The 14,162-nt window shown below is 49.3% G+C and overlaps 8 non-coding genes across 8 annotated transcripts; all 8 read left to right on the top strand.

Moving 5' to 3' along the window:
- Nucleotides 1-734: 734 nt before the first annotated feature.
- Nucleotides 735-926, top strand: LOC120035821. The gene has a single exon (XR_005474341.1). It is a non-coding gene; the product is annotated as a U2 spliceosomal RNA (small nuclear RNA).
- Nucleotides 927-1,264: 338 nt separating this feature from the next.
- On the top strand, nt 1,265-1,380 carry LOC120035828. Its single transcript, XR_005474345.1, has one exon. It is a non-coding gene; the product is annotated as a U5 spliceosomal RNA (small nuclear RNA).
- A 3,053-nt stretch (nt 1,381-4,433) lies between these two features.
- LOC120035824 lies at nt 4,434-4,623 on the top strand. The gene has a single exon (XR_005474344.1). It is a non-coding gene; the product is annotated as a U2 spliceosomal RNA (small nuclear RNA).
- Nucleotides 4,624-4,965: 342 nt separating this feature from the next.
- LOC120035792 lies at nt 4,966-5,082 on the top strand. Its single transcript, XR_005474317.1, has one exon. It is a non-coding gene; the product is annotated as a U5 spliceosomal RNA (small nuclear RNA).
- A 2,958-nt stretch (nt 5,083-8,040) lies between these two features.
- LOC120035822 lies at nt 8,041-8,237 on the top strand. The gene has a single exon (XR_005474342.1). It is a non-coding gene; the product is annotated as a U2 spliceosomal RNA (small nuclear RNA).
- A 341-nt stretch (nt 8,238-8,578) lies between these two features.
- On the top strand, nt 8,579-8,695 carry LOC120035791. Its single transcript, XR_005474316.1, has one exon. It is a non-coding gene; the product is annotated as a U5 spliceosomal RNA (small nuclear RNA).
- Nucleotides 8,696-11,653: 2,958 nt separating this feature from the next.
- On the top strand, nt 11,654-11,842 carry LOC120035820. The gene has a single exon (XR_005474340.1). It is a non-coding gene; the product is annotated as a U2 spliceosomal RNA (small nuclear RNA).
- Nucleotides 11,843-12,183: 341 nt separating this feature from the next.
- LOC120035790 lies at nt 12,184-12,300 on the top strand. The gene has a single exon (XR_005474315.1). It is a non-coding gene; the product is annotated as a U5 spliceosomal RNA (small nuclear RNA).
- Nucleotides 12,301-14,162: the final 1,862 nt, after the last annotated feature.

Raw genomic sequence — 14,162 nt, 5'->3', positions numbered from 1 at the left:
GAGGAAGGTAGGGTAGAAGAGAGGGGGTGGAGGAGCAAAAAAGGTTAGTATATGGGAGAATGTTGGAGATGGAGGAAGGGAAAAGGTCGATAGATAATTGGGGGAAGGAGGAAACTAGTCGGAACTTGGAGAGGTGTAAGATGGAGGTTAGGATGATGGGGAATAGGGATTATAGGATGGAGCTTGTTAGATATGATAGGGTGTTTGGGGAGGAGATGAGGAAGCAGGGTTTGTATGTGGAGAGGGATAGGGCAAGGGAGAAAAGTGGTTCTTTGGAGCATATTAGAAAAACGAAGAAGAAGAAAAAGGTAGAGACTGTGGGTAGGGGGAGAGGTGGTGGGAGGGAAGGGGGGAGGGAGAGGTGGCAGGACCTTCGGGTGTTTCTGCTTTCCTCTCTTCCTTTTCGTCCTTGGCACCTTTGAAGGAGCAGGTTGACAGTTGACAATTGGGGGGAAATGAAGGGAGGGAGTCAGGGACAGGGAGATGGCCCTGAGGAACACTTTGGGGTTGGAGGGTAGATGGGAGAGGGGAGGTGGGGGGAGGAGGTTTCACCTAGATGTTATTTGATTTGGTTGAGATATTGGTTAAGTTTTTGGATGGTTTTTGTTAGTTAGAGAATTTTAGTTTGGAAATTGTGTAATCTGAAAGATTTGAGTTGATTTTGGATGGTAATAGAATGTATTGTGTTGGTTAAAGATATATAATTTGTAATTATGTAAATTGGGAGATTTGAGTTGGTTTTTTTTAATAAAAAAAAAAAAAAAAAAAAAAAATCTGTTCTTATCAGTTTAATATCTGATACGTCCCCCATCGGGGGACTACATATTAAATGGATTTTTCGAACAGGGAGTCGGAAATGGGGCTTGCTCCGTCCGCTCCACGCATCGACCCGGTATTGCAGTACCTCCGGGAACGGTGCATTCTCCCGTTGTCAAGGATAAAAAAGAAAGAGACAAAGCTAGCAAGGAAAAAGAAGAAAGATCCAAAGTGAAAGTAGGGCGAAGCGCTTTTCATGGGTTCCCCCGTTTCCCGCCTTTTACTTAAAAAAAAAAAAAAAAAAAAAAAAAAAAAAAAAAAAAACGTTGGCCAGGATAGTGAGTGAGTGTCTGTCTGTCTGTCTGTCTGTCTGTCTGTCTGTCTGTCTGTGACTTTTTACCCACACACAGCCCTCGAAAAGTTGGCAGAGTGGGTGGGTGACCACCCGCGAGTTACGGCCTAGAGTGCACAGTGTGTGTGTCTCGGGCCCCGACCTCTGACTTCCATACGACTCTGGTTTCTCTTCATTACGCACAAGCCTTTCGCCTTTTACTAAAGACTTCCGTGGAGAGGAACACTCATGAGTTCAACGTATTTTTGAAGGGCTTTGCTTCTGGCAGAGCCCGCTATATCTTGTTTCAAGAGAAATTGACAGAGATGATGCAGAGACTTTTTGCTCATGCGTTTGACTTAGAATCGTAGCGGTGGGGTGTATTTTTCCACTCACTCCCAAGTAGTCGCTAAGGGCAATTGAGTTCAAGCCCGACGACTGGCGTATTTGCCGGGCTTTGAACAAATAGTCGTCGCACTAGGCGTAAAGAGCTAGTGACTTAAGACGAATTAGCGACTTTTAAAAAAATAAAATAAAAAACACCCGCCTGTCTGTCGCCAGGGAAAGGTTGGGTGGGTGGGTGGGTGGGTGGGGGGGGGAGGAGGAGCCGCCACCTTTTGCCAAACCAACCAACCGCCAAAGTCTGCCGAGACCCCCGGTGCCCGGCGGGTGCAGGGTTCCATTTGTGGGTTATCGCTTCTCGGCCTTTTGGCTAAGAATCAAGCTTGGTACCGAGGTGCCCCAGAGCTCGCTTAGTCAGAAGGTCGGAGATAGGAGGGCGGTAATTTTTGATAGGAATCATTGGGATTCTATTGAAGAGGTATTTATTGTGAGCTTTATTGAATTGGAAAAGGAGCATTAGAGGTTTTTTTTGTAGAGAAGTGCATTTTTTTCTGGTGAGAAGATGGCACAGAAAGCAGAGCAGAAGTCGGTGCCTGGTATGGGGATTGCCAACACCTTAAGATTTGCGTGGAAGGAGAAGGGATTGGAGCCGGCTGGAAGGGATACTTTCGGAAGATCCCTGTTGATGGGAGCGCTCAGTTTGGGGGTAAAGGATGTGTATTGCTTCCTGGAAAACCCATCGGAGGTTGCTTTCGATGTGACATTTTTCACAGAGGGAAAGCATGGGGAAACATTGAGGAAAGCCAGAGAAATGGAGAAGACAATGCCCATGTGTCAATATATAGTGACAAATTTGGCCAAGGTTAATTTCAGGGTGGTAACGGTTACCATGTATAACCCCTACGTGAAGGACGAGGAGGTGAGGAGTTTTCTTGGGAGATACATGGACAATATATCCTCAGCAAGGTACCTCAAGGACTCTCTTGGGTTTTGGACGGGGAGGAGAGGTTTCCAGGCTCTTCTGAGGGAGGATCCAGGAGGTCTGGGAGGATACCTCCATCCTCCGGCTATGTTCTCTCTGGGGGCTGACAGGGGAACATTATTCTATGCCCGTCAGCCTCCATTCTGCAGGCGTTGTATGGCCTATGGTCATACCTCGGCCTCGTGCAGCGGAAAGAAGTGCAGGTACTGTGGGTCGGTCGAGCACGAGGCGAGGGACTGTAGTGAGCCTAAGGCGTGTCACGGGTGTGGCTCGGTGGAGCACCTGTGGCGAGACTGCCCGGCTAGGCGCAGGTCATACGCGTCTGCAGCTGGGGGGGGAGCGAGAGCGGGGGATGGGGTAGAAGAGAAGAGGAGCGGGAAGAAGGTGGTGGCAGAAGGGGAAAAACTGCACCAAAGGAGTCTGACAGAGAAGAGGAGGAAGAGGAGAAGAGAGCTGGGACAGAAGGAGTGGTGGCTGAGACAGAAGGAGTGGAGGCCGAGACAGAAGGAGTGGTGGATGGGACAGAAAGAGAGGTGGCCGGGACGGAACGAGAGATAGCCGGGACAGAAGGAGAGGGGGCTGGGACAGAGGGAGAGGAGGTGGAGATGGAAGGAGAGGAGGTCGGGATGGAAGAAGAGACGGGGGAGACGGAAGAAGAGGAGGACGAGATGGAAGGAGGGATGGGGGAGAGGGAGAGGATAGAGGAGGAACTAGTTAGGAGAAAAAGGACTGAGGAGATAAAAAGAGTAATGTATGGGGGAATGATGGAGCTGGTGGAAGAGAAAGGGCCAGGGGGATGGAGGGAGGGGGAAAAAGCTCAAGAGGTTCAAATTTTACACAGAAAGGCTGAGGGTATGGATGCAGGGGAGTTTAAGAGGTGGCGTGAAAATTTAGAAAAAAAAAAAAATATGGAGAGGTGATGAGGGAGAAGGGGTTATTCGAGGAGGCGGATAGGGTAGGGGTGGATGGGATAGAAGGGGGGGCGGGCGAGATGGAAGGAGAGGGGGAGGGGACAGAGGGAGAGGAGAGAAAGGAAGTAGAAGTGGAGGAATTGGACATGGGAAGGAAAGAGGAACTCCTTCGAATGATGAGGGAGAGGATAGAGAAGAAGGGGCCGGTAAAGGGTTGGAGGGAAGGGGAATTTGAGAGGGTGAAGAGAGAATTTGAGAAGGTGGTTAGGGAAAAGCTTCTGTCTGGAGATCAGGAGGGTAGGGCAGGGACAGAAGGAGAGGGGGAAGGGGAAGAGGAGGGAAAAAGAGGGAAAAGGAAGGGGAAGGGGATAGAGGAAGGTAGGGTAGAAGAGAGGAGGGTGGAGGAGCAAAAAAGGTTAGTATATGGGAGAATGTTGGAGATGGAGGAAGGGAAAAGGTCGATAGATAATTGGGGGAAGGAGGAAACTAGTCGGAACTTGGAGAGGTGTAAGATGGAGGTTAGGATGATGGGGAATAGGGATTATAGGATGGAGCTTGTTAGATATGATAGGGTGTTTGGGGAGGAGATGAGGAAGCAGGGTTTGTATGTGGAGAGGGATAGGGCAAGGGAGAAAAGTGGTTCTTTGGAGCATATTAGAAAAACGAAGAAGAAGAAAAAGGTAGAGACTGTGGGTAGGGGGAGAGGTGGTGGGGAGGGAAGGGGGGAGGGAGAGGTGGCAGGACCTTCGGGTGTTTCTGCTTTCCTCTCTTCCTTTTCGTCCTTGGCACCTTTGAAGGAGCAGGTTGACAGTTGACAATTGGGGGGAAATGAAGGGAGGGAGTCAGGGACAGGGAGATGGCCCTGAGGAACACTTTGGGGTTGGAGGGTAGATGGGAGAGGGGAGGTGGGGGGAGGAGGTTTCACCTAGATGTTATTTGATTTGGTTGAGATATTGGTTAAGTTTTTGGATGGTTTTTGTTAGTTAGAGAATTTTAGTTTGGAAATTGTGTAATTTGAAAGATTTGAGTTGATTTTGGATGGTAATAGAATGTATTGTGTTGGTTAAAGATATATAATTTGTAATTATGTAAATTGGAAGATTTGAGTTGGTTTTTTTTTAATAAAAAAAAAAAAAAAAAAAAAAAATCTGTTCTTATCAGTTTAATATCTGATACGTCCCCCATCGGGGGACTACATATTAAATGGATTTTTTCGAACAGGGAGTCGGAAATGGGGCTTGCTCCGTCCGCTCCACGCATCGACCCGGTATTGCAGTACCTCCGGGAACGGTGCATTCTCCCGTTGTCAAGGATAAAAAAGAAAGAGACAAAGCTAGCAAGGAAAAAGAAGAAAGATCCAAAGTGAAAGTAGGGCGAAGCGCTTTTCATGGGTTCCCCCGTTTCCCGCCATTTTACTTAAAAAAAAAAAAAAAAAAAAAAAAAAAAAAAAAAAAAAACGTTGGCCAGGATAGTGAGTGAGTGTCTGTCTGTCTGTCTGTCTGTCTGTCTGTCTGTCTGTCTGTGACTTTTTACCCACACACAGCCCTCGAAAAGTTGGCAGAGTGGGTTGGGTGACCACCCGCGAGTTACCGGCCTAGAGTGCACAGTGTGTGTGTCTCGGGCCCCGACCTCTGACTTCCATACGACTCTGGTTTCTCTTCATTACGCACAAGCCTTTCGCCTTTTACTAAAGACTTCCGTGGAGAGGAACACTCATGAGTTCAACGTATTTTTGGAAGGGCTTTGCTTCTGGCAGAGCCCGCTATATCTTGTTTCAAGAGAAATTGACAGAGATGATGCAGAGACTTTTTGCTCATGCGTTTGACTTAGAATCGTAGCGGTGGGTGTATTTTTCCACTCACTCCCAAGTAGTCGCTAAGGGCAATTGAGTTCAAGCCCGACGACTGGCGTATTTGCCGGGCTTTGAACAAATAGTCGTCGCACTAGGCGTAAAGAGCTAGTGACTTAAAGACGAATTAGCGACTTTAAAAAATAAAATAAAAAACACCCGCCTGTCTGTCGCCAGGGAAAGGTTGGGTGGGTGGGTGGGTGGGTGGGGGGGGGAGGAGGAGCCGCCACCTTTTGCCAAACCAACCAACCGCCAAAGTCTGCCGAGACCCCCGGGTGCCCGGCGGGTGCAGGGTTCCATTTGTGGGTTATCGCTTCTCGGCCTTTTGGCTCAGATCAAGCTTGGTACCGAGGTGCCCCAGAGCTCGCTGAGTCAAAAGGTCGAAGTAGGAAGGCGATGAGGTAGATTGTGGGAAGGTATCGGTTACAAGGCGGTATTTTTGGTTTGCTTGTGGCTTCCTTTGGGAGAGTTTGTTTCGTTGTTGGAACGGGTTGGTTTTGTTGTTTTAGAAATGGCGAGAAATAGTTTCAATAAATCGGTACAAGGAATTGGTTTAACTAATGCAATGAGGTTCGCATGGAGGGAGAAAGACATGGAGCCTATCGGGAGAGAGGTTTTCGGAAGAAACATATTGATGGGGTTACTGAAGCTCGAGGTAAAGGAAGTTTTGTGCCTACAAGAAAATCCTATGGAGAGGGCTTTTGACGTGACATTTCATAGTGAGGAGAAGCATGGAGAAATATTGAAGAAAGCTGAAGATTTAAGCAAGACTAGGCCGTTGAGCCATTATGAAGTGACGAACCTGGCAAAGAGTAACTTCCGGGTGGTAACGGTTATAATGTTTAACCCCCACGTGAAAGACGATGAGGTGAGGAGCTTCCTGGGGAGGTATATGGACAATGTATCCTCAGCGAGGCTCCTCAGAGACTCTATGGGGTTTTGGACTGGGAAGAGAGGGTTTCAGGCCCTTCTTAGGGAGGACCCAAAGGGGGTGGGTGGTTACCTCCATCCTCCGGCGATGTTCTCCCTGGGGGCTGACAGGGGGACGTTGCATTACGCACGTCAGCCCCCGTATTGCAGGCGTTGTATGGCCTATGGCCATACTTTAGCATCATGCAGTGAGAAGAAGTGCAGGTACTGTGGGTCGGGCGAGCACGAGGCGAGGGAGTGTGTCAAGCCGAAGGCATGTCACGGGTGTGACTCAGTAGCACACCTGTGGCGTGACTGCCCTGCCAGGCAGAGGTCATACGCGTCTGCAGCTGGGGGGGGAGCGAGAGCGGGGGATGGGGGTAGAAGAGGAGAGGAGCGCGCAGGAGATGGTGGCAGAGGAGGAGGAACTGCACCGAAGGAGCCAGAGAGAGAAGAGGAGAAAGAGAAGAAGAGGGACGGGAAAGAAGGAGAGGAGGATGGGACAGAAGGAGAGGGGGCTGGGACAGAGGGAGAGGAGGTGGAGATGGAAGGAGAGGAGGTCGGGATGGAAGAAGAGACGGGGGAGACGGAAGAAGAGGAGGACGAGATGGAAGGAGGGATGGGGGAGAGGGAGAGGATAGAGGAGGAACTAGTTAGGAGAAAAAGGACTGAGGAGATAAAAAGAGTAATGTATGGGGGAATGATGGAGCTGGTGGAAGAGAAAGGGCCAGGGGGATGGAGGGAGGGGGAAAAAGCTCAAGAGGTTCAAATTTTACACAGAAAGGCTGAGGGTATGGAGGCAGGGGAGTTTAAGAGGTGGCGTGAAAATTTAGAAAAAAAAAAAATATGGAGAGGTGATGAGGGAGAAGGGGTTATTCGAGGAGGCGGATAGGGTAGGGGTGGATGGGATAGAAGGGGGGGCGGGCGAGATGGAAGGAGAGGGGGAGGGGACAGAGGGAGAGGAGAGAAAGGAAGTAGAAGTGGAGGAATTGGACATGGGAAGGAAAGAGGAACTCCTTCGAATGATGAGGGAGAGGATAGAGAAGAAGGGGCCGGTAAAGGGTTGGAGGGAAGGGGAATTTGAGAGGGTGAAGAGAGAATTTGAGAAGGTGGTTAGGGAAAAGCTTCTGTCTGGAGATCAGGAGGGTAGGGCAGGGACAGAAGGAGAGGGGGAAGGGGAAGAGGAGGGAAAAAGAGGGAAAAGGAAGGGGAAGGGGATAGAGGAAGGTAGGGTAGAAGAGAGGAGGGTGGAGGAGCAAAAAAGGTTAGTATATGGGAGAATGTTGGAGATGGAGGAAGGGAAAAGGTCGATAGATAATTGGGGGAAGGAGGAAACTAGTCGGAACTTGGAGAGGTGTAAGATGGAGGTTAGGATGATGGGGAATAGGGATTATAGGATGGAGCTTGTTAGATATGATAGGGTGTTTGGGGAGGAGATGAGGAAGCAGGGTTTGTATGTGGAGAGGGATAGGGCAAGGGAGAAAAGTGGTTCTTTGGAGCATATTAGAAAAACGAAGAAGAAGAAAAAGGTAGAGACTGTGGGTAGGGGGAGAGGTGGTGGGGAGGGAAGGGGGGGGGGAGAGGTGGCAGGACCTTCGGGTGTTTCTGCTTTCCTCTCTTCCTTTTCGTCCTTGGCACCTTTGAAGGAGCAGGTTGACAGTTGACAATTGGGGGGAAATGAAGGGAGGGAGTCAGGGACAGGGAGATGGCCCTGAGGAACACTTTGGGGTTGGAGGGTAGATGGGAGAGGGGAGGTGGGGGGAGGAGGTTTCACCTAGATGTTATTTGATTTGGTTGAGATATTGGTTAAGTTTTTGGATGGTTTTTGTTAGTTAGAGAATTTTAGTTTGGAAATTGTGTAATCTGAAAGATTTGAGTTGATTTTGGATGGTAATAGAAGGTATTGTGTTGGTTAAAGATATATAATTTGTAATTATGTAAATTGGAAGATTTGAGTTGGTTTTTTTTTAATAAAAAAAAAAAAAAATCAAAAAAAAAAAAAAATCTGTTCTTATCAGTTTAATATCTGATACGTCCCCCATCGGGGGACTACATATTAAATGGATTTTTCGAACAGGGAGTCGGAAATGGGGCTTGCTCCGTCCGCTCCACGCATCGACCCGGTATTGCAGTACCTCCGGGAACGGTGCATTCTCCCGTTGTCAAGGATAAAAAAGAAAGAGACAAAGCTAGCAAGGAAAAAGAAGAAAGATCCAAAGTGAAAGTAGGGCGAAGCGCTTTTCATGGGTTCCCCCGTTTCCCGCCATTTTACTTAAAAAAAAAAAAAAAAAAAAAAAAAAAAAAAAAAAAAACGTTGGCCAGGATAGTGAGTGAGTGTCTGTCTGTCTGTCTGTCTGTCTGTCTGTCTGTCTGTCTGTGACTTTTTACCCACACACAGCCCTCGAAAAGTTGGCAGAGTGGGTTGGGTGACCACCCGCGAGTTACCGGCCTAGAGTGCACAGTGTGTGTGTCTCGGGCCCCGACCTCTGACTTCCATACGACTCTGGTTTCTCTTCATTACGCACAAGCCTTTCGCCTTTTACTAAAGACTTCCGTGGAGAGGAACACTCATGAGTTCAACGTATTTTTGGAAGGGCTTTGCTTCTGGCAGAGCCCGCTATATCTTGTTTCAAGAGAAATTGACAGAGATGATGCAGAGACTTTTTGCTCATGCGTTTGACTTAGAATCGTAGCGGTGGGTGTATTTTTCCACTCACTCCCAAGTAGTCGCTAAGGGCAATTGAGTTCAAGCCCGACGACTGGCGTATTTGCCGGGCTTTGAACAAATAGTCGTCGCACTAGGCGTAAAGAGCTAGTGACTTAAAGACGAATTAGCGACTTTAAAAAATAAAATAAAAAACACCCGCCTGTCTGTCGCCAGGGAAAGGTTGGGTGGGTGGGTGGGTGGGTGGGGGGGGGAGGAGGAGCCGCCACCTTTTGCCAAACCAACCAACCGCCAAAGTCTGCCGAGACCCCCGGGTGCCCGGCGGGTGCAGGGTTCCATTTGTGGGTTATCGCTTCTCGGCCTTTTGGCTCAGATCAAGCTTGGTACCGAGGTGCCCCAGAGCTCGCTGAGTCAAAAGGTCGAAGTAGGAAGGCGATGAGGTAGATTGTGGGAAGGTATCGGTTACAAGGCGGTATTTTTGGTTTGCTTGTGGCTTCCTTTGGGAGAGTTTGTTTCGTTGTTGGAACGGGTTGGTTTTGTTGTTTTAGAAATGGCGAGAAATAGTTTCAATAAATCGGTACAAGGAATTGGTTTAACTAATGCAATGAGGTTCGCATGGAGGGAGAAAGACATGGAGCCTATCGGGAGAGAGGTTTTCGGAAGAAACATATTGATGGGGTTACTGAAGCTCGAGGTAAAGGAAGTTTTGTGCCTACAAGAAAATCCTATGGAGAGGGCTTTTGACGTGACATTTCATAGTGAGGAGAAGCATGGAGAAATATTGAAGAAAGCTGAAGATTTAAGCAAGACTAGGCCGTTGAGCCATTATGAAGTGACGAACCTGGCAAAGAGTAATTTCCGGGTGGTGACAATTATAATGTTTAACCCCCACGTGAAAGACGATGAGGTGAGGAGCTTCCTGGGGAGGTATATGGACAATGTATCCTCAGCGAGGCTCCTCAGAGACTCTATGGGGTTTTGGACTGGGAAGAGAGGGTTTCAGGCCCTTCTTAGGGAGGACCCAAAGGGGGTGGGTGGTTACCTCCATCCTCCGGCGATGTTCTCCCTGGGGGCTGACAGGGGGACGTTGCATTACGCACGTCAGCCCCCGTATTGCAGGCGTTGTATGGCCTATGGCCATACCTTAGCCTCGTGTAGCGAAAGGAAGTGTAGGTACTGTGGGTCGGGCGAGCACGAGGCGAGGGAGTGTGTCAAGCCGAAGGCATGTCACGGGTGTGACTCAGTAGCACACCTGTGGCGTGACTGCCCTGCCAGGCAGAGGTCATACGCGTCTGCAGCTGGGGGGGGAGCGAGAGCGGGGGATGGGGGTAGAAGAGGAGAGGAGCGCGCAGGAGATGGTGGCAGAGGAGGAGGAACTGCACCGAAGGAGCCAGAGAGAGAAGAGGAGAAAGAGAAGAAGAGGGACGGGAAAGAAGGAGAGGAGGATGGGACAGAAGGAGAGGGGGCTGGGACAGAGGGAGAGGAGGTGGAGATGGAAGGAGAGGAGGTCGGGATGGAAGAAGAGACGGGGGAGACGGAAGAAGAGGAGGACGAGATGGAAGGAGGGATGGGGGAGAGGGAGAGGATAGAGGAGGAACTAGTTAGGAGAAAAAGGACTGAGGAGATAAAAAGAGTAATGTATGGGGGAATGATGGAGCTGGTGGAAGAGAAAGGGCCAGGGGGATGGAGGGAGGGGGAAAAAGCTCAAGAGGTTCAAATTTTACACAGAAAGGCTGAGGGTATGGAGGCAGGGGAGTTTAAGAGGTGGCGTGAAAATTTAGAAAAAAAAAAAATATGGAGAGGTGATGAGGGAGAAGGGGTTATTCGAGGAGGCGGATAGGGTAGGGGTGGATGGGATAGAAGGGGGGGCGGGCGAGATGGAAGGAGAGGGGGAGGGGACAGAGGGAGAGGAGAGAAAGGAAGTAGAAGTGGAGGAATTGGACATGGGAAGGAAAGAGGAACTCCTTCGAATGATGAGGGAGAGGATAGAGAAGAAGGGGCCGGTAAAGGGTTGGAGGGAAGGGGAATTTGAGAGGGTGAAGAGAGAATTTGAGAAGGTGGTTAGGGAAAAGCTTCTGTCTGGAGATCAGGAGGGTAGGGCAGGGACAGAAGGAGAGGGGGAAGGGGAAGAGGAGGGAAAAAGAGGGAAAAGGAAGGGGAAGGGGATAGAGGAAGGTAGGGTAGAAGAGAGGAGGGTGGAGGAGCAAAAAAGGTTAGTATATGGGAGAATGTTGGAGATGGAGGAAGGGAAAAGGTCGATAGATAATTGGGGGAAGGAGGAAACTAGTCGGAACTTGGAGAGGTGTAAGATGGAGGTTAGGATGATGGGGAATAGGGATTATAGGATGGAGCTTGTTAGATATGATAGGGTGTTTGGGGAGGAGATGAGGAAGCAGGGTTTGTATGTGGAGAGGGATAGGGCAAGGGAGAAAAGTGGTTCTTTGGAGCATATTAGAAAAACGAAGAAGAAGAAAAAGGTAGAGACTGTGGGTAGGGGGAGGGGGGGGGGGGGGGGAAGGGGGGAGGGAGAGGTGGCAGGACCTTCGGGTGTTTCTGCTTTCCTCTCTTCCTTTTCGTCCTTGGCACCTTTGAAGGAGCAGGTTGACAGTTGATAATTGGGGGGAAATGAAGGGAGGGAGTCAGGGACAGGGAGATGGCCCTGAGGAACACTTTGGGGTTGGAGGGTAGATGGGAGAGGGGAGGTGGGGGGAGGAGGTTTCACCTAGATGTTATTTGATTTGGTTGAGATATTGGTTAAGTTTTTGGATGGTTTTTGTTAGTTAGAGAATTTTAGTTTGGAAATTGTGTAATTTGAAAGATTTGAGTTGATTTTGGATGGTAATAGAATGTATTGTGTTGGTTAAAGATATATAATTTGTAATTATGTAAATTGGGAGATTTGAGTTGGTTTTTTTTTAATAAAAAAAAAAAAAAAAAAAAAAAATCTGTTCTTATCAGTTTAATATCTGATACGTCCCCCATCGGGGGACTACATATTAAATGGATTTTTCGAACAGGGAGTCGGAAATGGGGCTTGCTCCGTCCGCTCCACGCATCGACCCGGTATTGCAGTACCTCCGGGAACGGTGCATTCTCCCGTTGTCAAGGATAAAAAAGAAAGAGACAAAGCTAGCAAGGAAAAAGAAGAAAGATCCAAAGTGAAAGTAGGGCGAAGCGCTTTTCATGGGTTCCCCCGTTTCCCGCCATTTTACTTAAAAAAAAAAAAAAAAAAAAAAAAAAAAAAAAAAAAAACGTTGGCCAGGATAGTGAGTGAGTGTCTGTCTGTCTGTCTGTCTGTCTGTCTGTCTGTCTGTCTGTGACTTTTTACCCACACACAGCCCTCGAAAAGTTGGCAGAGTGGGTTGGGTGACCACCCGCGAGTTACCGGCCTAGAGTGCACAGTGTGTGTGTCTCGGGCCCCGACCTCTGACTTCCATACGACTCTGGTTTCTCTTCATTACGCACAAGCCTTTCGCCTTTTACTAAAGACTTCCGTGGAGAGGAACACTCATGAGTTCAACGTATTTTTGGAAGGGCTTTGCTTCTGGCAGAGCCCGCTATATCTTGTTTCAAGAGAAATTGACAGAGATGATGCAGAGACTTTTTGCTCATGCGTTTGACTTAGAATCGTAGCGGTGGGTGTATTTTTCCACTCACTCCCAAGTAGTCGCTAAGGGCAATTGAGTTCAAGCCCGACGACTGGCGTATTTGCCGGGCTTTGAACAAATAGTCGTCGCACTAGGCGTAAAGAGCTAGTGACTTAAAGACGAATTAGCGACTTTAAAAAATAAAATAAAAAACACCCGCCTGTCTGTCGCCAGGGAAAGGTTGGGTGGGTGGGTGGGTGGGTGGGGGGGGGAGGAGGAGCCGCCACCTTTTGCCAAACCAACCAACCGCCAAAGTCTGCCGAGACCCCCGGGTGCCCGGCGGGTGCAGGGTTCCATTTGTGGGTTATCGCTTCTCGGCCTTTTGGCTAAGATCAAGCTTGGTACCGAGGTGCCCCAGAGCTCGCTTAGTCAGAAGGTCGGAGATAGGAGGGCGGTAATTTTTGATAGGAATCATTGGGATTCTATTGAAGAGGTATTTATTGTGAGCTTTATTGAATTGGAAAAGGAGCATTAGAGGTTTTTTTTGTAGAGAAGTGCATTTTTTTCTGGTGAGAAGATGGCACAGAAAGCAGAGCAGAAGTCGGTGCCTGGTATGGGGATTGCCAACACCTTAAGATTTGCGTGGAAGGAGAAGGGATTGGAGCCGGCTGGAAGGGATACTTTCGGAAGATCCCTGTTGATGGGAGCGCTCAGTTTGGGGGTAAAGGATGTGTATTGCTTCCTGGAAAACCCATCGGAGGTTGCTTTCGATGTGACATTTTTCACAGAGGGAAAGCATGGGGAAACATTGAGGAAAGCCAGAGAAATGGAGAAGACAATGCCCATGTGTCAATATATAGTGACAAATTTGGCCAAGGTTAATTTCAGGGTGGTAACGGTTACCATGTATAACCCCTACGTGAAGGACGAGGAGGTGAGGAGTTTTCTTGGGAGATACATGGACAATATATCCTCAGCAAGGTACCTCAAGGACTCTCTTGGGTTTTGGACGGGGAGGAGAGGTTTCCAGGCTCTTCTGAGGGAGGATCCAGGAGGTCTGGGAGGATACCTCCATCCTCCGGCTATGTTCTCTCTGGGGGCTGACAGGGGAACATTATTCTATGCCCGTCAGCCTCCATTCTGCAGGCGTTGTATGGCCTATGGTCATACCTCGGCCTCGTGCAGCGGAAAGAAGTGCAGGTACTGTGGGTCGGTCGAGCACGAGGCGAGGGACTGTAGTGAGCCTAAGGCGTGTCACGGGTGTGGCTCGGTGGAGCACCTGTGGCGAGACTGCCCGGCTAGGCGCAGGTCATACGCGTCTGCAGCTGGGGGGGGAGCGAGAGCGGGGGATGGGGGTAGAAGAGAAGAGGAGCGGGAAGAAGGTGGTGGCAGAAGGGGAAAAACTGCACCAAAGGAGTCTGACAGAGAAGAGGAGGAAGAGGAGAAGAGAGCTGGGACAGAAGGAGTGGTGGCTGAGACAGAAGGAGTGGAGGCCGAGACAGAAGGAGTGGTGGATGGGACAGAAAGAGAGGTGGCCGGGACGGAACGAGAGATAGCCGGGACAGAAGGAGAGGGGGCTGGGACAGAGGGAGAGGAGGTGGAGATGGAAGGAGAGGAGGTCGGGATGGAAGAAGAGACGGGGGAGACGGAAGAAGAGGAGGACGAGATGGAAGGAGGGATGGGGGAGAGGGAGAGGATAGAGGAGGAACTAGTTAGGAGAAAAAGGACTGAGGAGATAAAAAGAGTAATGTATGGGGGAATGATGGAGCTGGTGGAAGAGAAAGGGCCAGGGGGATGGAGGGAGGGGGAAAAAGCTCAAGAGGTTCAAAT

This window comes from Salvelinus namaycush, unplaced genomic scaffold (assembly GCF_016432855.1).
Source record: "Salvelinus namaycush isolate Seneca unplaced genomic scaffold, SaNama_1.0 Scaffold1108, whole genome shotgun sequence".
In the NCBI taxonomy this organism is placed as follows: Eukaryota; Metazoa; Chordata; class Actinopteri; order Salmoniformes; family Salmonidae; genus Salvelinus; species Salvelinus namaycush.
This window is presented reverse-complemented; position numbering and strand designations above follow the sequence as displayed.